This window comes from Pongo pygmaeus, chromosome 10 (genome assembly GCF_028885625.2).
Source record: "Pongo pygmaeus isolate AG05252 chromosome 10, NHGRI_mPonPyg2-v2.0_pri, whole genome shotgun sequence".
NCBI lineage: Eukaryota > Metazoa > Chordata > Mammalia > Primates > Hominidae > Pongo > Pongo pygmaeus.
The window spans coordinates 104,024,115-104,050,907 of NC_072383.2; the positions used below are offsets into that span (position 1 = coordinate 104,024,115).

A 26,793-nucleotide genomic window follows, 5' to 3' on the forward strand; every position below is an offset into this window, starting at 1 on the left:
CTCGGTGGGAGCTTCAGGCCCACCCAGACCATTTCAACAAACGTGTATGGAGTTCTTGCTCCAGTGCAGGCACTGTGTGTGTAAGGGGCTTCCATTACAAGAGTGGATGAGACACTGGTCCCTATGGTTAAGAGGCTGAAAGTTAGTGGGGGAAGATAAGTAAACTGGCAATTACAAAACAGGGAGATAAATGCCACAATGAGGAAAAGATAAGGTGCTAAGAACACTGGTAGAGACCTGCAAGCTGGGAGAAGATGTACTCTAAAAGACAAATGAGACAGACCAGGGAATGCCTGTGCAAAAACCTGGAGAGATTGTCAGTAGGACCTCTTGGAGAAGCAGCAGCCCGTTGCTCGATCTTGCTCTGATAAACCAAACAGAATTAAAGGCTTTTGACGATGAAAGTGTAGGAAGCTCCATGCCAAGTTCTGACATACTGAGTGAAGCCAGCAGAATCATAGAAAGTAGAATTGTATAGCTGGAAGGGCCTATTACAGTTCTCTCAAATAACTGGGTCATTCAAGTTCTGTCTCCTCCACAGGCATTCTTGGATCTTCTTAGGGTCACCTTGTTACTCCCCAGCCTTGCCTTGCTCTCTTGAATCTCCATGCCTTTGTTCTCTCCATGCCTGGAATCTCTCCTTGCCAAATCTGGCTTATTTCTACATGTCTTTTGAGACTCAGTTTAAATGCCCTTTGGTTTCTTCATTCATGAATCATTCCTTCACAACTCACTGTGTCAGTTAGTTATTGCCACAATCATGCTGCATAACAAATAAGCATACAACGGCAGAGGCATACAATGATTAGCACTTTTTAGCTCAAACAGCTGGGTGTTGGCCAAGGGCTGCTGATGGAGCCTGGGCTCAGTGGGAAGACCCTGCTCTGCTCCATGTGTCTCTGACCTTTCTCCTTGGACCAATAGCCTAACCTTGCTTGGGATGCTCTTCTTGCAATGAAGGCAGAGCTGCTATAGGGAAAACAGAAAAACACACAGGCCTAAAAGGCCCAGGCTTGGAACTAGCATTCCATCACTTTTCTTGTATTCCACTGGCCAAAGCAAGTTGCATGGCCAAACCCAAGTTCAAGGAGCAGGAAAATGTACCCTGCCCCTTAAGTGGAAAGAACTGCAAAGTCACATGGCAAAGGGCAAACTGGGACCAAGAATGCAGTCTACCACGTTAACCTTTGTATCTCCAGTACTTGACATGTGATAGGAACCCAGTATGTGCTTCTGACCTGCAATGAGAAAACTAAGCCAAGAGTGGTAAAATGACTTGCCCAAGTAACCTGACAGCAAGACAGGTCAATAGAAAGTGTAAGGTAGGACGCATTCAGTAACAAGAATAAAGCTGGAGAGGGCTTTCCCAATGATTAAGGCTGATTCCCTCTTTTTATAGATGCTCAAGAATATGAGTGAGATTGAGTTACTCATTTAAGATAATATAGTTCATCCACGACCCAGCTTGTCTTGAAGTGAAAAATGCCCATGCTCTTCTGAACCCCTCTGGTGTGGCATCTGTGAAGTTGGAAGCTGGAGCTAGTTGACGGCCTATCAATATGATGGGGGTTTTCCTCTTCTTCACTGCCCCTTCATTTTTCTTTCCTTCTTTCTTTTTTTTTTTAGTTTTTTGTTTTACTTTTTTTTTTTTTCCACTGCCCCTTCAGAAACAAGAATGTGAAAAGGGATTCTTTGGTAATGGAACTCAATCCCAACCAATCAAGGAAGAGGAATCCCATCTTGGCAGTGTGAAAAATCTGCTTTTCCGAAAAATACTTCACTTAAAAGATCGAAAGAACTCTTTCCTCTAGACAGACCCCCAAAACATAATCCTATTTCTACAATCCTATTGATGGAGGGTAGATCTGACAGAGTTTATTATTAAATTCACCCACTGTTAACCAGCCAAGCACACTCAGATAATTCAGAATAATGCACCAAAGATCCCTTTTTTAAACATTTGAGTCCCATCTTTCAGCACTCACAGAGTCCGTGTAGCATTGAGGGATTTGGGAGTGACTCTGCCTCTCTTTTTAGCTCATCCTCCAACTTCCCGTAGGTATAGATCCCTTTCTTTCACCTGCCCTAGTGGTGTCCTTTCTCGTGGCGACTTTGATGATGAAAATGTCTTTTTCTTTAACCTTCTCTCATCTTTTCCCTGCCTTTAGATTTTCATAGAGCATTTACCAGGTATTTCTATCACTTATACTGATGTTATGCTAAAAGAGTTCCTGGCTCTTCGTCTGCTTTACCACAAGTCATCTTTCTGTTTTGCTTGTATTTAAAAACCATAACTGTGCTTTAATATCATGAGCATGAGTCGGTGAGTGAGGTCAGAGTGATGGTGACAGTGATGGTAATGATGGTGGTGGTAGAGGTAATGGTGGTGATGGTGATGCTGTGGTGGCGATGGCAGTGGCAGTGACAGAGGTGGTAGTGTGGGTGGTAATGATGGCAGTGACAGAGGTGGTAGTATGGTAGTGGTGGCAATGGTGATGGTGGAGGTGGTGGTGGTGATGGTGGTGGTCGTGATGGTGGTGGCGGTGGTGATGATGGTGGTGGTGATAATGATTGTGGTGGTGGCGATGGCAGTGGTGGCAGTGGTGATGGTGGTTGTGGTGGTGGTGGTTGTAATGGTGGCGGTGGTTGTGATGGCAGTGGTTGTGATGGTGGCGGTGGTGGTGAGGTGGTGGTGGTGATGGTGATGGTGGTAGAGGTGAAGGATTTAGTGGAGGTGGTGGTGGTGATTTTGGTAGTGAGTGAGGTTGGTGGTAGTGGGGTGGTTCATTTGCATCACTGATTAGTAATAAACTTAGTGGGGCAATAAACTCCGACCTTACCTACTTCCACAATGTAGTTCATGGTTTTATTTTCACACTGTGTCACTTAACCAGCACTCTCAACAACAGAGTAATTTGTTGTTACTAGCTATACCTTTAACTACAGTCAATGCTGTCCACAAATTTAATTGAAAAATTATCGGAAAATCGTCACTTTGGGATGATTTACTTGGGGATCAGCTTCCTTATTTTACATATCTGAGTTTCTGTTTCTTCATGTTAAATCTGGCCTCAACTCCCTCAGAACAAACCAGATAGTGCATGTGAAAACCCACAGGAATAATAACATCTACTATTTGTTTAGCACTACTCAATGAGAATATTGAGAAGTTCACCTACATTACTGGTAATTCGGAAAACCATTCTGCAGGCATTGTTTTGTATTATTTACTTTTATTGCCTCAATTTAGAAAGGATTTACAAGCTTAGGAGTATATCTAAAATACGTAAAATGGTACTATGGAAAAACAAAACAAAACAAGAATGTAGATTAATGTGGAGCCAGCAAAAAGACTGAAAAGTCCAGGCTAATGACATCCTATTTCCAGGGCCCCAAACTGGGCCCTTGAATTTCTAGCAGCCATTTTGAAAAGGGAAACTGTCAGTTACACAAGTCATCTTCCTTAAGAAAAAAGCCTGCTTGTTGTTTGGTAGATCAACGTCCATACTACCCAAAGCGAACTATGGATTTAATGAAATCTGTATCAAAATGCTAATAGTATTCTTCATAGAAATAGAAAAAAAGCCCTAAAATTGGCATGAAATCAGAAAAGACCCTAAATTATCAAAGCAATCTTGAAAAAAAATGGACAAAGCTGGGAGGTGTCATACTACCAAACTTCAAAATATACTACAAAACTATAGTAACCAAAACAGCATGGTACTGGTATAAAAACAGACACATAGACCAATGAAACAGAACAGAGAGCTCAGAAATAAATCTACACACTTACAGTCAACTGATGTTTGACAAAGATTCCAAGAACACCTGGCGAAAGAACAATTTCTTCAATAAATGGTGTTGAGAAAACTAGATATCCACATGCAGAAGAATAACATTTTCTTTTAAATGTAATTTGTTTTTAGAGACAGAGGTTCACTCTGTTGCCCAGGCTGGAGGGTAGTGGCACAATCACAGCTCACTGTGACCTTGAAATCTTGGGCTCAAGCAATCCTCCCACCTCAGCTTCTGGAGTAGCTGAGACTACAGGTGCACACCATTGCACTTGGCTAGTTAAAGAAAACTTTTTTTTTTTTTTGTAGAGATGAGATTTCTCTATGTTGCCCAGTCTGGTATCAAACTCGTGGTCTCCTCATTTCAGGTGTGAACCACTGTGCCCAGCCCCAGAAGAATGAAGTTACTCTTGTCTTGCACCATATACAAAAGTCAACTCAAAATGCATTAAAAACTTAAATGTAAGACTCCAAACTATGAAACTACTAGAAGAAACGTGGGGGAAAATCTCCATGACATTGATCTTGGCAATGATTCTTTCGATATAACCTCAAAAGCAAAGGCAACAAAAGCAAAAACATCACACGAAAAAGCTTCTGCACAGCAAAGGAAACAATTAACAGAGTGAAGAGACATGCTATAGAATGGCAGAAAATATTTTCAAAGTATACATTTAGCAAACGTTAATATCAATATAGAAGAAACTAAAACAACTCAACAGCAAGAAAATATATTACCCCATTAAAGAATGGACAAGACTTGAATAAACATTTTCCAGAGAGACAAGCTATAGAATGGGAGAAAATGTTTTCAAACTATATCAACCAACAGTAAATATCAATATATAAAGAACTAAAACAACTCAATAGCAAGAAAATACATTACCCCATTAAAAATGGACAAAAGACTTGAATAAACATTTCCCAAAACAAGATATGCAAATGGCCAACAAGTATAGTCATGCACTGCAGAACAGTGTTTCAGTCAGTGACAGTACTGCATATATGATGGTGGTCCCATAAGGTTATTGTAGAGCTGAAAAATTCCTATCACCTAGTGAGTGCAGTAGCTGTGGTAACATCATAGTGCAATGCATTACCCATGTGTTTGTGATGATACTGGTGTAAACAAACCTACTGCACTGCTAATCATATAAACATAGCAAATGCAATTATACACAGTACATAATACTTGATATAAATGAGTTTTTCACTGGTTTATGTATTTATTGTACTATACTTTTTTATCATTATTTTAGCAGGTACTTCCTCTACTTATTAAAAAAAAAGTTCACGGTAATGTAGCCCCAGGCAGGTCCTTCAGGGGGTATTCCAGAAGAAAGCATTGCTATTATAGGAGATGACAGCTCCATGCATGTTATTGCCCTGAAGACCTTCCAGTGAGGCAAGATGTGGAGGTGAAAGACAGTGATACTGATGATCTCAGCACTGTACAGGCCTAGGCTAATGTATGTGCTTGTGTCTTAGGTTTAACAAAAAAGTTTATAAAGTTAAGAAAAATAAAAAAATTTAAAAATAGAAAAAAGTATATAGAATAAAGATAAAAGCATATAGATATACAGAAAATATTTTTATACAGCTGGACAGTGTGTTCTTTAAAGTTAAATGTTATTACAAGAGTCAACAAGTTAAAAAATTTGAAAAGGTTATAAAATAAAACTGTTACAATAAACTGAGGTTAATTTATTACTGCAGGAAGAAAATATTTTTAAATACATTTAGTATAGCCTAAGTGTACAGTGCTTTTAAAGTCTACAGTAGTGTTCAGTAATGTCCTAGGTCTTCACATTCACTCACCACTCACTCACTGACTCACCCAGAGCAACCTCCAGTTCTGCAAGCTCCATTCATGGTAAGTGCCCTATACAGGTGTACCATTTTAAAATCTTTTATACTGTATTTTTACTGTATCTTTTGTATGTTTAGATGTACAAATACTTAACACTGTGCTGCTATTGCCTACAATGTTCAGTACAGTAACATGCCTTACAGGTTTGTAGCCAAAGAGCAATAGGCTCTACCATATAGCCTAGGTAATGATTCTTAAATAGACATTTTCCAAAAGAAGACATGCAAGACTACTAGGTGTGTGATAGGCTATACTATCTAGGTTTGTGTAAGTACACTCTGTGATGTTCACATAATGATGAAATTGCCTAAGGATGCATTTCTTACAATGTATCCCCACCATTAAGCAATCCATGGCTGTATATGAAAAAATGGTCAACATCACTAATCATCAGGGAAATACAAATCAAAACCACAATGAGATCTTGTGTCTGGAATTGGTTCCTTCTGGTGGGTTCTTGGTCTCGCTGACTTCAAGAATGAAGCCGCAGACCCTTGCAGTGAGTGTTACAGTTCTTAAAGATGATGTGTCTGGAGTTTGTTTCTTCAGATGTTCAGATGTGTCTGGAGTTTCTTCCTTCCAGTGGGTTTGTGGTCTCGCTTGACTTCAGGAGTGAAGCTGGAGACCTTTGCAGTGAGTGTTACAGCTCTTAAAGGTGGCGTGTCCAGAGTTGTTTTTTCCTCCCAGTGGGTTCATGGTCTTGCTGACTTCAGGAGTGAAATTGCAGACCTTCGCAACTCAAAAAGGTAGTGTGGACCCTAAGAGTGAGAAGCAGCAAGATTTATTGTGAAAAGCGAAAGAACAAAGCTTCCACAGCATGGAAGGGGACCATACGACGTTGCCGCTGCTGGCTTGGGTGGCTAGCTTTTATTCCCTTATTTGGCCCCACCCACGTCCTGCTGATTGGTCCATTTTTCAGAGTGCTGATTGGTCCATTTTACAGAGTGCTGATTGGTCTGTTTTTACAGAGTGGTGATTGGTGCATTTACAAACCTTTAGCTGGACACAGAGCCCTGACTGGTGCATTTACAATCCTTTAGCTAGACAGAAATGTTCTCCAAGTCCCCACCTGACCCAGAAGCCCAGCCAGCTTCACCTCTCAATCTCATCCTACTACTGTTAGAATAGATAGAATAAAAAAAGATATATGTTGGTGAAGGTGTAGAGAAAGGGAACCTTTACAACACTGTTGGTGGGAATGTAAATTCGTACAGCCATTATGGAAAACAGTATGGATGTTCCTCAAAAAATGAAAAATAGAGCTTCCATATGAATTCAGCAATCCCAGTGAATTTGGGTATATATCCAAAGGAAATAAAATTAGTATGCAGAAGTGATATCTGCACTTCCATGTTTATTACAGCAATAGTCACAATAGCCAAGACATGGAACCATGGAGGGATGTCAGGACCAAACCAACCTGTATGTCCATCAGTGGGTGAATGGATAAATAAAATGTGTTACATATACACAATAGAATACAATTCAGCCACAAAAAAGAACTAAATTCTGTCATTTGGGACAACATAGATGAATCTGGAGAATATTTTGTTAGGTGTAATAAGCCAGGCATAGAATATATAGGCAAGACAACTATATAAAAATGCTATTCTCATAGAAGGACAAGGGTTTGGGTGGTGAGTGGGACCCCCTCCCTAACCATCCAAGCTTCTGGTATGGGAAGGTTCCCCATCCATATGGATGGGGAGATATTGGTCAAGGGATATATTTATAGGGAGACATTTATAGTTAGACAGAAGGAAAAAAGATTCAGAATAGACAATATATAGAGACAGAAAGTCAATCAGTGATTGCCTGGGGCTGGGAGAGGGAGGGAGAGGATAGTTGAGGCAGGGAGAAAAATTGGGAGTGACTGCTAATGGTTATGGAGTGTCTTTCTCAGGTGATAAAAATGCTCTAAAATTGATGTTTGCAAAACTCTGCAAATATACTAAAAACCATTGGATTGTACACTTTTAATGGGTGAATTGTATAGTATGTGAATTATATATTAATAAAGCTGTCTTTAAAAAAAATTCCTGTAGGTTACCTAAAGGCCACCTTCCCAGTGGCGGGGGAGCCAAACCAAAGCCTCTCTGCCTTCAGCACCTGTGCTTGTCTCCCTATCACTACTTCATGTTCCTGTTCTTCCACTCTGGAAGTGCAGCAGGTTCTATAGACAAAGGCAAAACGGGGGCAGGTTTTGACTGTTTTTTAAACAGAAGCTCCTAACCAGCTGACATATGTATTGCAAGCATTCCCAAATCTGTAAGAGGTTGGGGTGCTTAGGATTTGTTCTCAAGCTTGAGCAGGAGATATGCAGGCACCATCTCTGCTGCTTTCTGATTTGTGGCTAACTAGTTTCTCCCTCCTCATACAGTGCCCCCTTCCCAAAAGCTCACTGCTGGAGAAGGCTCAGGGCTGGGGGAGACTGCAGAGGGTGAGGACATGGGAAGGGCAGGAAATGGGAGTGAAAGAAAGGGACTTCACTGTCTCTCCATTCTCACGGATTTAGATGCTTAGATGCCTTTCACACTCATCTCTGGAAATCCTAACGCTCACTTAGGAGAGAAGACTGGAACCTGATTGTTACATCTGGGTGAGGTGTGAAGGCACAGGCTGAATGATGCCTTAGCAGATAAGAAGGTGAACCAAGGGGATGGGAGGCTCCAGTGCTCTGGCTCAGTGTCTCCTTGTTTAGAATTCTTTCTCTGAGACATGATATATAATCTCCAGGTTGTATTCATCTGTCAGCTTGAGATGGAGGGAAAATGCTCATGTTTTATGTGCTGATTTAATTGTATCCTTCTCTGATGCCCTTGTTTGGGATGTGCTGGTTGAGAGGGGAGTGGCCTGCGCAGTGGTGTTTGCCAGAGAATTACTGTGTGCCAGGCACCAAGCACATCATTTTTGTGCATCGCCTTCTTTACTTCTCATCACAGTTACTATGATTACGCCCAAGTGTGCCTAAGGAAAAGTGAGATATAGGGAGGCTAATGTCACATGGTGCAAATGTGGCAAGGCCAAGATTTGAACCCAAGACTGTCTGATTCTGGAACTCACAGGCTGACCCACGGGTTTATGTAGGCTCATTCCAAAATAGAAGCAGCAGGTTGGTGCAGTACAGGAGTCAGCACCTTCTGTTTGATGGTGGCTCTGCCAAAGAGAGCTGTGGGATCATTGGTAAGGTTGTGATCACTCCAGGACTCATATTTTTCAACTGTAAGTTGATTGTTGGTCTAGATATTCTCCAAGGTACCATCTAGACAAGAGGGTTGGTGATTCTAGGCTGATGTCTACAAAAAAGAGCTGGAAGAAATGATGATTTTTTTTTAATGGACTTTGCTCTTTAGAAGGAGGCATTGGCTTTGAGATTAGGACTCTAATCTCATTTAGGAGGCTAATTTTCTGCATGGAGTTGTACAGGTTTTGGGGCCTTTGGAACAGAGTTCAAATCCTGGCTCCACCGTATGTTTTCTGCAAGTCACTCAATCTCTCTGATCTTTAGCTTCCTGGTTGGTAGGATGAGGACAATAAAACCTTCCCTACTGAGGATGCATGAATATCTCAGCTATATTCATTGTATTGTGTTCTCCTTGAGGGTGGGGCCATGCCTTATGTATTTCTGGCAGGCATGGGGTTGAGTTGAACTGATTTTAAGAGGGAATAAAAGGCAAGTCTGCTCTCTATAGACAAACCAGGCATGTCTCTCCTTTGTTCAATGTGCCAGGGGGCAGGGACGCATTTCCCAGCCCCAGTATCTCCCACTGGCCAGGTTTTTGTCCTGTCCTGAGATCTCCCATGCAGTTCCAGGGAACTGTCATTTTCCACTACACCAGCTGGATAATACTCAAGCAAAGGTGTATGGGCATATGGTGTCTCTGGCTTTGGGCATGGAAGGAGGGTTTGTGATGGGCTAATTTTTCTTCTTTGGCCTCTTGCTTCTACCCATTCCCCCTTCCACATAGGCATGTACACACTGGCTTACCTAGGTGGGTTTTTATCTCTGGATTTCCCATGTAGAGATGTCATTTTGGGAGACAACCGGCTCTGAATTCAGACACACCATGGTTGGATCTTGGCAATTCCTGACATTCCTCTACGAGCCTCGGTTTCCTCAACCACAAAAGGAGATAGTAATAGCACTTGCTTCCCTGGGCTGTTGTGAAGATTAAATGAAGTTCAGCACAAGGCAAGGACTCCATAAGTGATACCAGTTTTACTTTTGTTTTGGCTCCACTCTGCCTGTCCTTAGTGCCCCATGGCCACTAAACACACAGAGTGATGGGGAGAAAAGGAATCAGAGCCCTACACTTCCTTCAGCTGTGCCAGTTATTCCGACCTATTCTGCTGAATTTGAAGCTAAACTCAGAAATCTGCACTCTGTAAACATATCTATGACTTTAACTGGAACCACTGGTGTTTCGGACCAGAAATGGACCTAGTGGTTGTAGATTCTGATCTCCTCCATTTGGAGTTGGTGGAAAATGAGTGAGAGAACATCCCTGCTTCCCTGCCAGAACCAGTGGTTTATATAAGGTAGAAGTTTATTTTTTCATATAAACATTGGTAGCCCAGGGCTGAAATGATGGACCCATGATCAGCAATGAACGAAGGCTCTATCAATTTTGTTGCCCTGTCCTCCTTAATCCAAGAGTTCTACTTTGTGGTCCAGGGTGGCGGCTCTAGCTCCAGCCATCACAACTTCAGTCCAGCTCACAGGAAAAAGAAAAAGAAAAGAAATTGGAAGAAGCATTGCATTTAAGAATACATCATGAAAGTTACACAAGCCATATCATAAGTACATAAGGATTTACACACCTAAGGATGACACAAGTCATATCCTTTTATATTCTGTTGGTTAGAACTTTGTTATATACATCCATAGTTAACAGCGAGGGAACTCAGGGAATGTAGTATTTATTCTGGTGGCTATGTGCCCAATCAAGATTTGGAGGTTCTATTATGGAGGAATGAAGGGAAAATGCATCTAAGGAGACCATCAAAAGGCTCTGCCACACAGGTGACACAACTGCTTTACCCCCTCAATCTGTGCTCTTTCTGTAGCATTCGCAAGGTTTTTTTAAAAATTAAAAAGTTTTTTGAGATGAAGTCCTGTTATATATCGCCAAGTTGCTCTCCAACTCGTGGGCTCAAGCAATCCTCCTACCTCAACCTCCTGAGTACTGGGACTACAGGTGTGCTACTGTGCCTAGCTACTTTTATTCATTTTTTGTTTTTTTAGAGACAGGGTTTCACTATGTTGCCCATGTTGGCCTTGAACTCCTGGCCTCAAGCAGTCCTCCTCCCTCAGTCTCCCAAGTAGCTGCGACTACAGGTGCATGCCACTGAGTCCAACTGCATCACAAGTCTAGATTAAATTTCCCTTAGGTTCTTAATAAAATTTCTTGAAAATTCTGATCACAAAGATGGCACCTGGCAAGTTCCAGACCCAGGCAAGTTGGCTGGAGCACAGGCAGAGAGCGTGCGGGAATACAGTGGGGAGATCACCCAGGCCACACCGATGCCTCTGTCAGACTGGGCCCCTTATGTTAAGGAAGACTGTGTCGATCCTTGGAGGGCAGAGAAACCATACTGTCCACCACTGAGGCAACAGGGAGAAATGAGATTGAGCTGTGCCAAGAGAAAAGAACAAGAGCTTCTGGGAAAACTCAGACACTTGTAAAAATTCCACCTAACCTGGGATGTAAGGTGATGTGCTGCTAAGATGGGTGAGTAGCTCAAGCTTCAGCAGGCAGCCAAAGCAGTCCTAGTCCCCTAAAACAGTGCCCCAGAGCTCTGGGCAAAGCCATCGGAAGAGGGCCTGAACCCAGAATTAATAAAGCGGAGGGATTTGGAGCCTTCAGTGTGTTTCAGGCTCTGAGACTTGGTAAGAACACATGAGAGAGAGGTGGGTGTGAGAGAGAAAAGGAGAAAGAGAGGAGAGAGAGAGGAATAAAAAAGAGGAAAGACAGGAGAGACAGAGACAGACAGTAGCAGGGGTCGGGGGAAGGGAGGGGGAGGGGAGACATAGTAAGGAAAGATAGAAGAGGAGGAAAAAAAGAGAAGAAATAGGAGAGAGATATGGTATAATCAGGCTGCTTTCAATTGCAAGTGACAGTAACCAACTCAAACTGGTTTAAGAAAAAAAAATTAACAGAAAGAATAGAAGCAGCAAAAAGGCTGCCAGCAACTCCAGACTTATTCCTATTTTCTCAGGATCCCTGAAGGACAGGTTCTTCTCGTTTTTCCTTTTTCTAATAGTTACAATCAAAGTTTAGGACTTGGATTTCATTGACACAGATTGGCCAACTTCCAGTGTCCTGACCAGGATGGGGGGATGTCAGGACCAGCCAAATCAGATGGATTAAGAAAGGACGAGATTGGTTTCCCAAGGAAAATCAGTATGCTGTTACTAAAAGAAGGTGGAGTAGATACTGGGCAGGTGAAAACAACAGATCTCTACTATACATGATGAGGAAATCAGAGAGAGAGAGGGAGAGACAGAGAGAGAGATGGGAAGAGAGAGACATGAGGAGAGAGATTAGAGATGAAGATGGGGAAGTTAGTATAAAAGAGGAAAGAATGAAAGATGAAAGAAAAAAGCATTTGAGAGAAAGTAGAAAAGAAAGAAAGGCAGAAAAATAGAAAGAGGGAGAAAGGAAGGGAGAAGGAAAGAAGGAAAGAAGAAAAGGAAAACAGGGGAAGAAGAAAGAGGGAAAAAGAAGGAAGAAGAGAATGGAGAAAGAATGGAAGGAAGAAAGAGGAAAGGGAAGGAGAGGTGTGTTTACCTGCTGCATGAGAAACACAGATGAGTAACACAAGGTGTGGCAAGCGTCTGCTACAACTTAATATCATGACCCAGGATCTCCAAACAGACCAGATTCTAGGAAGAGATGAGGTCTTACTGAAGTTCCTACTCCCTTCCCTCTCTCCTGAGTGTGGTCCCAGCCTGCATCATCCTTATCTCACCTATTTCCACCCCAGTGGTATCCTGGAGCCTCTGGAGTCTCTTGGGAAATTGTAGAATTGTCTCCCCAGTGTCATTGCCATGATTTGGTCCAGGAGCCCAGGGGCTTCAGTCTGCCATGTGTTTTCAGCGTATGGCTGCCTGAAAACGCATCTGTCAACCTTAGCATTGGAGAACAAAAGCTTGGGTTTGACATGAAAAGGACAGCAGAGAAGCAGCCTTGACCTAACTGCCATGTGGCATTCCTAAGCGCGCAGAGCCTCAGCCTGGAAGATATGCACAATACTTGAAAGAAGGCTTTTATCCAGGCAAGAGGGGATAAACACATCTGTATGGCATTGATTTCCCCCTCCTCCTTTCTTTCTGGGATTTGGAGCGGGGTTAGGGGGAGGAACAACGAAAACATTTGAAACATCTGACACTGAGTTGGGGTTGTGGATAGGCAGCATTTGGGGGGAAATGAAAGGTGAAATGCCAAATTTAGTTTGGCTCTTCTTTCTTTCTGGCGCCGGTTTTTCCCTCTTACATTCAACCCATATTTTCCTTTTAGCACCAGTGGGGGTGGTGGATCATGTAACATTCCTATTTAGCACACACATAGCTTGCCTTGTCTTGAAAGGGAAGCATACACTGACAACGGAAACCTCACAACCTCCCGAGTGGGAGACAACCTTAGGATTCTGGCTTCCAGGATATTTATGTTGGTTACTGTTTAGTGTACTGAACACCAGCTGGGATCCCTTGACTCACATCTGAAACGGGATTGGAATCTGAAGGCATAATTCCTCTGCTGGAAACACGAAGGTTGTAGGTATACAAGAGCACACAATTATATTGAAGAAGAAATAAGCCATTTATACAAGAGGGGACCAAGTATACCCATGTGTCAGGAAGAAAGGGTTTGATACGTTATGTTCTGGAATGGATTGGGCCGTTTTTCCTGAAGCTCACCACACAACCCACTAGGACAGTCTGGGCTCTGCTATGGTCTCCCAAATATCCCAGGGAAAGGTTCAGTGAAGCTGCAGGCCAAAACCAGGTAAGAGAAATCATAAAATGATCACCGAAGACTCATGATACCTGATACCATTTATTTGGTTACATGGTGTGGCAGACCTTGGTTCAAACTCCAGATGTTTTATCTAGTAGCAGGATAGTCTTTGGAAATTCAACCAACCTTTCTGAGTTTCAAATTTTTAGTTTTCAAAAATGAGGATGTTGTGAGATTTAAATGAAAATACAATAATATATAGGTAAAAGGCTTGATATGGTAGAAACATAGCAAATTCTAAGTAACCTATATTATTTCCTGCCAGTGTGTTCCCAACTAGGGTGTAAGCTTCCAGAGTGCATATATACTAATTGTTTGGATTTCTATAATACTTTAGTGCTTTGTAAACTTACATGGAATTTTTTTAAATCAAATGTACATTGGTTTAGTATAAACTTTTTTCCCTACTAAGATGGATTTTAGAGTACCTTTTTAAGGAAGTCTGCCTTGAACCCTGACCTTGAACCGAGGTCAAGAGTTTTTTAAGAAACCGTTTGATTAAGATATAAATCACATACTATAAATTTCAGCCTTTAAAAGTGTACATTTCAGTGGTTTTTAGAATATTCATAGAGGTGTGCATCCATCACCACTATCTAAATCCAGATCATTTTCATTAACCCAATAGAAACCCTATACCCATATACCTATTGGCACTTTCTCCATTTTCCCTCCCTCCCCTTGGAGGCAAGGCAACCACTGTTATATTGTCTGTCTCACCATGTCTACAGCTATATCATGACCTATGGATCTGAAATGGTGTCGACTCCCTCCAAAATGCATATGAGTTAAGTGGAGGACAGATGACACAGGAGAGGAAAATCAGGATACCATTTAAGGAAAAAGAGCTGAAATGGACACTGGGTGCCCAGAAAGACAGATACTTTACTTCTTCTCCATGTAATGATTCTCCCACAAACATCTTTGAGGTTTATGTTGCCCAGCAGATAGCCACTAATGATAATGTGGGTATGGAGCAGCTGAAATGGGACTAGTCCAAATTGAGTCCAAATACACATTGAGTTTTGAAGACTTATTATGAAAAAAGGGATGAAAATACCTCATTAATACTTTTCTTATAGTAATTACATGTTAAAATAATATTTTCAATGTACTGTATTGGGTTAAATAAAATATATTATTCAATGAAATTCACCTATCTCTTTTTATTTTTTGTAATGTGGCTACTAGAAATTTAAAGTTACATTTGTGGTTCACGTTATATTTCTGTTGGATAGTGATGCTCTAGATGCTTCTAGATTTCTTTTTCAACTGCCTGTCTCTTGAGATCAGGGGCTGTACATTATTTATTTTTTTTTTCTTTAGTACAGGGCCTTGTACATGCTATGCACTTAACACATATTGTTGAATGAATATTGTCTGCCTTTAATGATTCCTCATTTCAAATAAGATGAAAACAAACTTCCTTGACAATCTGACTCCAACATTGTATTTCAAACTTCTATCCGAAAGGAGCTTGGACCATATCTCCTGGGCTATGTTTTGCTCAAACTGGCCTCTATACTTCTCCTTCCCAGTCCAGCGTGCAGAGACAATGGAGCCCAGGGTACAGGAGGGAGAGGTGAGTGAAAGTGTGTGTGGATGAGACATGCTGTTTTATGAAGAGTTGTTCATCTCTTGATGTTTAAGACCATAGCTTAGAGAACTTTCCTTCTCTAAAGCTTTCTAGATTTTTAAGAAATTACTGAAGCATTTCCCTTACTAAATCCAGTCATTTGCTACATGCAACTTGGACTTTCTGGAAACTTCTGAAGATTGGCAGAGTCCATAAGTGTCCTTGTCCTCCCTTTGACTTAAATTAATTCATCTATGTTTTGGTCACTTTCAGCAAGATGAGTTACAAGATCCCAGTCAGGCCAGGTGTGGTGGCTCACGCCTGTAATCCCAGCACTTTGGGAGGCCAAGGCAGGCAGATCACGAGGTCAAGAGATTGAGACCATCCTGGTCAACATGGTGAAACCCTGTGTCTACTAAAAATACAAAAATTAGCTGGACGTGGTGGCATGCACCTGTAGTCCCAGCTACTCAGGAGGCTGAGGCAGAAGAATTGTTTGAACCTGGGAGGTGAAGGTTGCAGTGAGCCGAGATCGCGCCACTGCACTCCAGCCTGGTGACAAAGCAAGACTCCGTTTCAAAAACGAAACAAAACAGAACAACAACAACAAAAAAACCCAAAAAGAACCCAGTCATCACAGAACCTGGCACATGGACTGTGGGTGGTAGAAGCTGGCTCTATACATGAAAGGTTCCATGGTCCTCATCCATGACAGAGTAGGACCTAGGACCCAGATCCTTTGGCAGTGAGTTCAGTGCTCTTTCTTCTTATGCCATGCTGGGCCATGAGAGAGAAATCCTGAAGTTCTGTACATTCTTTGAAAAAACACAGTGATGGAAGTGAGACAGATTGTGGGCACAGGCCCATGGCCCTGTTGAATCTGCACTTGTTCCACAGGGTTTGAGTTGTTCCCTCAGACGTTCAGAAAATCATTGTTGTGCTAATGTTTCTTCTTGCTTTCTTTTAAGTAAAAGTGTTTGAGAAGAGTACAACACAGCCACCACCATTTTTCCCTAGGTCAACAAGCACGCCTGTGTTCTGATAATTAAGAGTCCTAATGATACACATCTAATGGTAAAAAGTTCAGAGTTACTGACTTCAGTCATGGCTGGATCCAGGTGTTTAACATAATTTTATCAGGAAGTTGCTTCTGTCTTTCTCTGCCTCTGCCTTCCTTGGCATTGAATTCATTTTCAGGATGGGTGGGGGTTTACTGTTGAGGTGGTCACTGGCAGCTCTAGGTTTATGTTCTCACAAATGAATGACTCTTTCTTGATCACACCAGCAGTACTTCTAGGATTATCTCTTATTGGACCAATTTATGTCCCATTTCTACTGCCGAGCCATTTCATCAGTTCATTGTTAAAGCATTCAAACAAAATACATTGATTGCTTGCCATGTTCCAGCAGCCACACACTTTTTATGAGGAGCCTTCAAATATTAAAATAAAGGAATACAAGCAGTATTTTTTAGGAATAATGTGTTTTTCAAGTTCAATGCTATATTACATTAAGCACTGTGAAGCCAGGCTGTGGGAACAATAAAGCTTTTTTTGATGAACCTCAAAATTGCAAATTGAGGTGGTGAATGACAGTCATCTCCTTTTCTCTGAGGAACCCAAATGTCAGAATGCACCCATGTCTGAGGTCATCCTTCCTTTGAAATACCTGCCACGATGACTGCAGCTCCTGCAGGTTTCCCTCCCCAGGTGAGTCTGGGCATCCCCGTGGGAATCCTTGCCCATTCCACACACCCATCTGGTTGCTGCCTGCCTCTGCTGGCTCCAGGACTGCTGCTGTCTTCTTTCCATGTGCTGCTGCTTGCCCCTGGTTGACTTTCAGCTGACGCGGGAAAGCTCTTTTTGAAGCTGCTGCCATTCCTTCCTGTACAGAATCCAGGACCATCCTGTTTCCTATAGTAATGGCAAAGATTGGGCTAAGTCTTTTGACAGGGTTCTACTGGATATTTTGGGAGAGAACTACAAGGATGAGAGAAACCTACACTTACTACCAGACAGAATTGGGCTCAGAGGTTCCTTTCCTGGGGCTCTCTGAAGGGTTCTCTCTTACTCTTGTCCATCTCATCTGCTCCAACAGAAGTGTCCTCTAGTGTGTCTGTGTCTCTATGTCCAGGTCCCAGTGAGCATAGGGCTCAGAGAGATGAAGGAGTAAGTCATGCCTCACTCATCCCGGGCTAAGGCTTTAATTTCCTATCTCAGCACCTACTTCATCCTAGCATAGTTAAAAATATGAATATTCATTCCCTTCAGGGGATACCTACTTCTTGTCGCTACACACAACTTTACTCTTTTTTTTTTTTTTTTTTAGCAATAATCTTTATGAACTATCCATTTTCTTTTTTTGTTGTTTTTATTTATTTATTTATTTTATTTTATTTTTATACTTTAAGTTTTAGGGTACATGTGCACAATGTGCAGGTTAGTTACATATGTATACATGTGCCATGCTGGTGTGCTGCACCCATTAACTCGTCATTTAGCATTAGGTATATCTCCTAATGCTATTCCTCCCCCCTCCCCCCACCCCACAACAATCCCCAGAGTGTGATGTTCCCCTTCCTGTGTCCATGTGTTCTCATTGTTCAATGCCCACCTATGAGTGAGAACATGCAGTGTTTGGTTTTTTGTCCTTGCGATAGTTTACTGAGAATGATGATTTCCAATTTCATCCATGTCCCTACCAAGAACATGAACTCATCATTTTTTATGGCTGCATAGTATTCCATGGTGTATATGTGCCACATTTTCTTATTCCAGTCTATCATTGTTGGACATTTGGGTTGGTTCCAAGTCTTTGCTATTGTGAATAGTGCCACAATAAACATACGTGTGCATGTGTCTTTACAAGCAGCATGATTTATAGTCATTTGGGTATATACCCAGTAATGGAATGGCTGGGTCAAATGGTATTTCTAGTTCCAGATCCCTGAGGAATCGCCACACTGACTTCTACAATGGTTGAACTAGTTTACAGTCCCACCAACAGTGTAAAAGTGTTCCTATTTCTCCACATCCTCTCCAGCACCTGTTGTTTCCTGACTTTTTAATGATCGCCATTCTAACTGGTGTGAGATGGTATCTCATTGTGGTTTTGATTTGCATTTCTCTGATGGTCAGTGATGGTGAGCATTTTTTCATGTGTTTTTTGGCTGCATAAATGTCTTCTTTTGAGAAGTGTCTGTTCATGTCCTTCGCCCACTTTTTGATGGGGTGGGTTGTTTTTTTCTTGTAAATTTGTTTGAGTTCATTGTAGATTCTGGATATTAGCCCTTTGTCAAATGAGTGGATTGCAAAAATTTTCTCCCATTTCGTAGGTTGCTTGTTCACTCTGCTGGTAGTTTCTTCTGCTGTGCAGAAGCTTTTTAGTTTCATTAGATCCCATTTGTCAATTTTGGCTTTTGTTGCCATTGCTTTTGGTGTTTTAGGCATGAAGTCCTTGCCCATGCGTATGTCCTGAATGGTATTGCCTAGGTTTTCTTCTAGGGTTTTTATGGTTTTAGATCTAACGTTTAAGTCTTTAATCCATCTTGAATTAATTTTTGTATAAGGTGTAAGGAAGGGATCCAGTTTCAGCTTTCTGCATATGGCTAGCCAGTTTTCCCAGCACCATTGATTAAATAGGGAATCTTTTCCCCATTGCTTGTTTTTCTCAGGTTTGTCAAAGATCAGATAGTTGTAGCTATGCGGTGTTATTTCTGAGGGCTCTGTTCTGTTCCATTGATCTATATCTCTGTTTTAGTACCAGTACCATGCTGTTTTGGTTACTGTAGGCTTGTAGTATAGTTTGAAGTCAGGTAGCGTGATGCCTCCAGCTTTGTTCTTTTGGCTTAGGATTGACTTGGCAATGCGGGCTCTTTGTTGGTTCCATATGAACTTTAAAGTAGTTTTTTCCAATTCTGTGTAGAAAGTCATTGGTAGCTTGATGGGGATGGCATTGAATCTATAAATTACCTTGGGCAGTATGGCCATTTTCACGGTATTGATTCTTCCTACCCATGAGCATGGAATGTTCTTCCATTTGTTTGTATCCTCTTTTATTTCCTTGAGCAGTGGTTTGTAGTTCTCCTTGAAGAGGTCCTTCACATCCCTTGTAAGTTGGATTCCTAGGTATTTTATTCTCTTTGAAGCAATTGTGAATGGGAGTTCACTCATGATTTTGCTCTCTGTTTGTCTGTTATTGGTGTATAAGAATGCTTGTGATTTTCGTACATTGATTTTGTATCCTGAGACTTTGCTGAAGTTGCTTATCAGCTTAAGGAGATTTTGGGCTGAGACAATGGGGTTTTCTAGATATACAATCATGCCATCTGCAAACAGGGACAATTTGACTTCCTCTTTTCCTAATTGAATACCCTTTATTTCCTTCTCCTGCCTAATTGCCCTGGCCTGAACCTCCAACACTATGTTGAATAGGAGTGGTGAGAGAAGGCATCCCTGTCTTGTGCCAGTTTTCAAAGGGAATGCTTCCAGTTTTTGCCCATTCAGTATGATATTGGATGCGGGTTTGTCATAGATAGCTCTTACTGTTTTGAGATACTTCCCATCAATACCTAATTTATTAAGAGTTTTTAGCATGAAGCGTTGTTGAATTTTGTCAAAGTCCTTTTCTGCATCTATTGAAATAATCATGTGATTTTTGTCTTTGGTTCTGTTTATATGCTGAATTATGTTTATTGATTTGCATATATTGAACCAGCCTGCATCCCGGGGATGAAGCCCACTTGATCATGGTGGATAAGCTTTTTGATGTGCTGCTGGATTCGGTTTTCCAGTATTTTATTGAGGATTTTTGCATCAATGTTCATCAAGGATATTGGTCTAAAATTCTCTTTTTTGGTTGTGTCTCTGCCCGGCTTTGGTATCAGGATGATGCTGGCCTCATAAAATGAGTTAGGGAGGATTCCCTCTTTTTCTATTGATTGGAATAGTTTCAGAAGGAATGGTACCAGTTCCTCCTTGTACCTCTGGTAGAATTCGACTGTGAATCCATCTGGTCCTGGACTCTTTTTGGTTGGTAAGCTATTGATTATTGCCACAACTTCAGAGCCTGTTATTGGTCTATTCAGAAATTCGACTTCTTCCTGGTTTAGTCTTGGGAGGTGTATGTGTCGAGGAATTTATCCATTTCTTCTAGATTTACTAGTTTATTTGCCCAGAGGTGTTTGTAGTATTCTCTGATGGTAGTTTGTATTTCTGTGGGATCAGTGGTGATATCCCCTTTATCATTTTTTATTGCGTCTATTTGATTCTTCTCTCTTTTCTTCTTTATTAGTCTTGCTAGCGGTCTATCAATTTAGTTGATCCTTTCAAAAAACCAGCTCCTGGATTCATTAATTTTTTGAAGGGTTTTTTGTGTCTCTATTTCCTTCAGTTCTGCTCTGATTTTAGTTATTTCTTGCCTTCTGCTAGCTTTTGAATGTGTTTGCTCTTTCTTTTCTAGTTCTTTTAATTGTGATGTTAGGGTGTGAATTTTAGATCTTTCCTGCTTTCTCTTGTGGGCATTTAGTGCTATAAATTTCCCTCTACACACTGCTTTGAATGTGTCCCAGAGATTCTGGTACGTTGTGTCTTTGTTCTCGTTGGTTTCTAAGAACATCTTTATTTCTGCCTTCATTTCATTATGTACCCAGTAGTCATTCAGGCGCAGGTTGTTCAGTTTCCATGTAGTTGAGCAGTTTTGAGTGAGTTTCTTAATCCTGAGTTCTAGTTTGATTGCACTGTGGTCTGAGAGACAGTTTGTTATAATTTCTGTTCTTTTACATTTGCTGAGGAGAGCTTTACTTCCAACTATGTGGTCAATTTTGGAATAGGTGTGGTGTAGTGCCGAAAAAAATGTATATTCTGTTGATTTGGGGTGGAGAGTTCTGCAGATGTCTATTAGGTCTGCTTGGTGCAGAGCTGAGTTCAATTCCTGGGTATCCTTGTTAACTTTCTGTCTCGTTGATCTGTCTAATGTTGACAGTGGGGTGTTAAAGTCTCCCATTATTATTGTGTGGGAGTCTAAGTCTCTTTGTAGGTCACTCAGGACTTGCTTTATGAATCTGGGTGCTCCTGTATTGGGTGCGTATATATTTAGGATAGTTAGTTCTTCTTGTTGAATTGATCCCTTTATCATTATGTAATGGCCTTCTTTGTCTCTTTTGATCTTTGTTGGTTTAAAGTCTGTTTTTATCAGAGAGTAGGATTGCAACTCCTGCCTTTTTTTGTTTTCCATTTGCTTGGTAGAGCTTCCTCCATCCTTTTATTTTGAGCCTATGTGTGTCTCTGCACGTGAGATGGATTTGCTGAATATGGCACACTGATGGGTCTTGACTCTTTATCCAATTTGCCAGTCTGTGTCTTTTAATTGGAGCATTTAGTCCATTTACATTTAAAGTTAATATTGTTATGTGTGAATTTGATCCTGTCATTATGATGTTAGCTGGTTATTTTGCTCGTTAGTTGATGCAGTTTCTTCCTAGCCTCGATGGTCTTTACAATTTGGCATGTTTTTGCAGTGGCTGGTACTGGTTGTTCCTTTCCATGTTTAGTGCTTCCTTCAGGAGCCCTTTTAGGGCAGGCCTGGTGGTGACAAAATCTCTCAGCATTTGCTTGTCTGTAAAGTATTTTATTTCTCCTTCACTTATGAAGCTTAGTTTGGCTGGATATGCAATTCTGGGTTGAAAATTATTTTCTTTAAGAATGTTGAATATTGGCCCCCACTGTCTTCTGGCTTGTAGAGTTTCTGCCAAGAGATCAGCTGTTAGTCTGATGGGCTTCCCTTTGTGGGTAACCCGACCTTTCTCTCTGGCTGCCCTTAACATTTTTTCCTTCATTTCAACTTTGGTGAATCTGACAATTATGTGTCTTGGAGTTGCTCTTCTTGAGGAGTATCTTTGTGGCGTTCTCTGTATTTCCTGAATCTGAATGTTGGTCTGCCTTGCTAGACTGGGGAAGTTCTCCTGGATAATATCCTGCAGAGTGTTTTCCAGCTTGGTTCCATTCTCCCCGTCACTTTCAGGTACACCAATCAGACATAGATTTGGTCTTTTCACATAGTCCCATATTTCTTGGAGGCTTTGTTTGTTTCTTTTTATTCTTTTTTCTCTAAACTTCCCTTCTCACTTCATTTCACGCATTTGATCTTCCATCACTGATACCCTTTCTTCCAGTTGATCGCATTGGCTCCTGAGGCTTCTGCATTCTTCACGTAGTTCTCGAGCCTTGGCCTTCAGCTCCATCAACTCCTTTAAGCACTTCTCTGTATTGGTTATTCTAGTTATACATTCATCTAAATTTTTTTCAAAGTTTTCAACTTCTTTGCCTTTGGTTTGAATTTCCTCCTGTAGCTCGGAGTAGTTTGATCGTCTGAAGCCTTCTTCTCTCAACTCGTCAAAGTCATTCTCCATCCATCTTTGTTCCGTTGCTGGTGAGGAACTTTGTTCCTTTGGAGGAGGAGAGGTGCTCTGCTTTTTAGAGTTTCCAGTTTTTCTGCTCTGTTTTTTCCCCATCTTTGTGGTTTTATCTACTTTTGGTCTTTGATGATGGTGATGTACAGATGGGTTTTTGGTGTGGATGTCCTTTCTGTTTGTTAGTTTTCCTTCTAACTGACAGGACCCTCAGCTGCAGGTCTGTTGGAGTTTGCTAGAGGTCCACTCCAGACCCTGTTTGCCTGGGTATCAGCAGCGGTGGCTGCAGAACAGCGGATTTTCATGAACCGCAAATGCTGCTGTCTGATCGTTCCTCTGGAAGTTTTGTCTCAGAGGAGTACCCGGCCGTGTGAGGTGTCAGTCTGCCCCTACTGGGGGGTGCCTCCCAGTTAGGCTGCTCAGGGGTCAGGGGTCAGGGGTCAGGGACCCACTTGAGGAGGCAGTCTGCCCGTTCTCAGATCTCCAGCTGCATGCTGGGAGATCCACTGCTGTCTTCAAAGCTGTCAGACAGGGACATTTAAGTCTGCAGAGGTTACTGCCGTCTTTTTGTTTGTCTGTGCCCTGCCCCCAGAGGTGGAGCCTACAGAGGCAGGCAGGCCTCCTTGAGCTGTGGTGGGCTCCACCCAGTTCGAGCTTCCCGGCTGCTTTGTTTACCTAAGCGAGCCTGGGCAATGGCGGGCCCCCTCCCCCAGCCTCACTGCCGCCTTGCAGTTTGATCTCAGACTGCTGTGCTAGCAATCAGCCAGACTCCGTGGGCGTAGGACCCTCTGAGCCAGGTGCGGGATATAATCTCCTGGTGCGCCGTTTTTTAAGCTCGTCGGAAAAGCGCAGTATTAGGGTGGGAGTGACCTGATTTTCCAGGTGCCGTCTGTCACCCCTTTCTTTGACTAGGAAAGGGAACTCCCTGACTCCTTGCACTTCCCGAGTGAGGCAATGCCTTGCCCTGCTTCAGGTCATGCTTGGTGCACTGCACCCACTGACCTGCGCCCACTGTCTGGCACTCCCTAGTGAGATGAACCTGGTACCTCAGTTGGAAATGCAGAAATCACTTCTGCGTCGCTCATGCTGGGAGCTGTAGACCGGAGCTGTTCCTATTCGGCCATCTTGGCTGCCAGACCTCACAATTTTACTCTTTAGCCTTCAGTAGATCAAGGTCACTAATACGTAAGTCACAAGGTCACTAATACATAATATATAAGTCCATATAGCAATTCATTTCCCAAAATGTGTGTTTTTCAGTCTTGAATAACAGCACAGTGGTATAGCAGCAACAGGTCCGTGCTGAGATGCACCAAACGCAGTCCTGCTTCTCTTCCTTGTCTCGTCCTCTGTGCGGGGGACAGATGTGGACCTTTAGCAGTTCCTTCCAAGCACCTGTCTATTTGATTTCTGATCCTCCTGCAAACTATCCTTTGAAATGGAACATACCCAACTCTGAAAGAATAAAAAAATGTTTAGCTATGGTAGTAGATGAAATCCTCACAGAAAAGAAACTTTTTTACCCCCAAAGGCAATAGTGTTCATAGAGACATAGCTTTAGGAGGCTCTGAGCATAACCAAACAGGTATTAAGCTTGTTTGTCTAAATTAGATGTATTTAATCTATCAGATTCCTGACTTTCTCCAGATGTTCTTGCTTTACTTTTGCATATTGTACTAGTTAGTGTTCTCCAGAGAAACAGAATCAATAGATTTACTTATTGATTGATTTTATTTTATTTTATTTTTTTCTTGAATAAAACATGGTATAGTCATTAGTTACAACCCTTAGAACAGTCATTAGGCCAGTCATGCCATAAGACAAGCCCTCAACTCCATCTGTGGCAAGGGGATTTGTTTGCCTGGACTTTTGGAAAATACTAGGATTCTAAATACACCCCAAATTCAAATTGTGTGGATGTTGCTTTCTTTTCCTGAATCAGATAATACAAGCTGATATAAAGCAGATAATAAAAACATGTCATACTTCAAAGGCCTTGTGAACCAACATTCTTTCACAATTTTTAGATGAGATTTTGAATGTATAAACTTTCCCTGCAAACATGTTCTAGGGATGACTCAGTTTCTTTTAAAATCTGCTTAAGGCTGGGCGTGGCAGCTCAAGCCTGTAAATCCCAGTACTTTGAGAGGCCAAGGAGGAAGGATGGCTTGAGGCCAGGAATTCAAGACCAACCTGGACACCATAGTGAGACCCCCGTCTCTACAAAATTTTTAAAAAGTTAGCCAGACGTAGTGTCCTGTGCCTGTAGTCCTAGTTGCTTGGGAGGCTGAGGCAAGAGGATTGCTGGAGCCCCAGAGTTCAAGGTTGTAGTGAGCTGTAATTGTGCCACTGCACTCCAGCTTAGGCAACAAAACCAGAACTCATCTCTTAAAGAAAAAAAACTTCATAAACAGCTTAATGTTAGTGAATTTTCACTGACTATATTAGAAGACACTGAAAATAATTCTTCCAAGAAATTCTCTGCAGAAACTTAGACAATTTCTGAACCACCTTTAAATCCTCCTATTGACGGAGGCTTGGAGGGCATTGTGTTAGAGGGGCATTTGCCAGTGGTTGGCTACTCTGAGGCAGACTCTGCACCCAGCAGTGAATATTTGTGTGGTTTTCTCCACAAGTCCCGTGGGAAGATCTCCATTATCTCTTTGGTGAGATCATGTATGGAGGCCACATCACAGATGACGGGGATCGCAAACTGTGTCGGGTGTATTTAGAAGAATTCATGAATCCGTCTCTGGTAAGACATTTGTAAATTAATTAACTTGTAAATTAATTTCACTGAGGAAAAAATTCTGGTAAGAATTTTATAAACTAATTATACTATGGGTAATTCTTTTTTTTTTCTTATACTTTAAGTTTTAGGGTACATGTGCACAATGTGCAGGTTTGTTACATATGTATATATGTGCCATGTTGGTGTGCTGCACCCATTAACTCGTGATTTAACATTAGGTATATCTCCTAATGCTATCCCTCCCCTCTCCCCCTATTCCACAACAGGCCCCGGTGATGTTCCCCTTCCTGTGTCCATATGTGCTCATTGTTCAATTCCCACCTATGAGTGAGAACAGGCGGTGTTTGGTTTCTTTGTCCTTGGCAATAGTTTACTGAGAATGATGGTTTCCAGCTTCATCCATGTCCCTACAAATGACATGAACTCATCATTTTTTATGGCTGCATAGTATTCCATGGTGTATATGTGCCACATTTTCTTAATCCAGTCTATCATTGTTGGACATTTGGGTTGGTTCCAAGTCTTTGCTATTGTGAATAGTGCCACAATAAACATATGTGTTCATGTGTCTTTATAGCAGCATGATTTATAGTCCTTTGGGTATATACCCAGTAATGGGATGGCTGGGTCAAATGGTATTTCTAGTTCCAGATCCCTGAGGAATCGCCACACCGACTTCCACAATGGTTGAACTAGTTTACAGTCCCACCAACAGTGTAAAAGTGTTCCTATTTCTCCGCATCCTCTCCAGCACCTGTTGTTTCCTGACTTTTTAATGATTGCCATTCTAACTGGTGTGAGATGGTATCTCATTGTGGTTTTGATTTGCATTTCTCTGATGGCCAGCGATGGTGAGCATTTTTTCATGTGTCTTTTGGCTGCATAAATGTCTTCTTTTGAGAAGTGTCTGTTCATATCCTTCACCCACTTTTTGATGGGGTTGTTTGTTTTTTTCTTGTAAATTTGTTTGAGTTCATTGTAGATTCTGGATATTAGCCCTTTGTCAAATGAGTAGATTGCAAAAATTTTCTCCCATTCTGTAGGTTGCCTGTTCACTCTGCTGGTAGTTTCTTTTGCTGTGCAGAAGCTCTTGAGTTTCATTAGATCCCATTTGTCAATTTTGGCTTTTGTTGCCATTGCTTTTGGTGTTTTAGACATGAAGTCCTTGCCTATGCCTATGTCCTGAATGGTATTGCCTAGGTTTTCTTCTAGGGTTTTTATGGTTTTAGGTCTAACATTTAAGTCTTTAATCCATCTTGAATTAATTTTTGTATAAGGTGTAAGGAAGGGATCCAGTTTCAGCTTTCTGCATATGGCTAGCCAGTTTTCCCAGCACCATTTATTAATAGGGAATCCTTTCCCCATTGCTTGT

General features: G+C 41.7%; 1 long non-coding RNA gene across 1 annotated transcript in view; it reads left to right on the forward strand.

Annotated features, from left to right (window-relative positions):
- LOC134737617 (uncharacterized) overlaps window positions 1-5,307 on the forward strand; it is a 117,310-nt gene extending 112,003 nt beyond the window's left edge. The window contains exon 4 of the long non-coding RNA XR_010122692.1: window positions 4,163-5,307. This is a non-coding gene — a long non-coding RNA (uncharacterized LOC134737617). The remainder of the gene's footprint in view (window positions 1-4,162) is intronic.
- The last annotated feature ends 21,486 nt before the right edge of the window (window positions 5,308-26,793 follow it).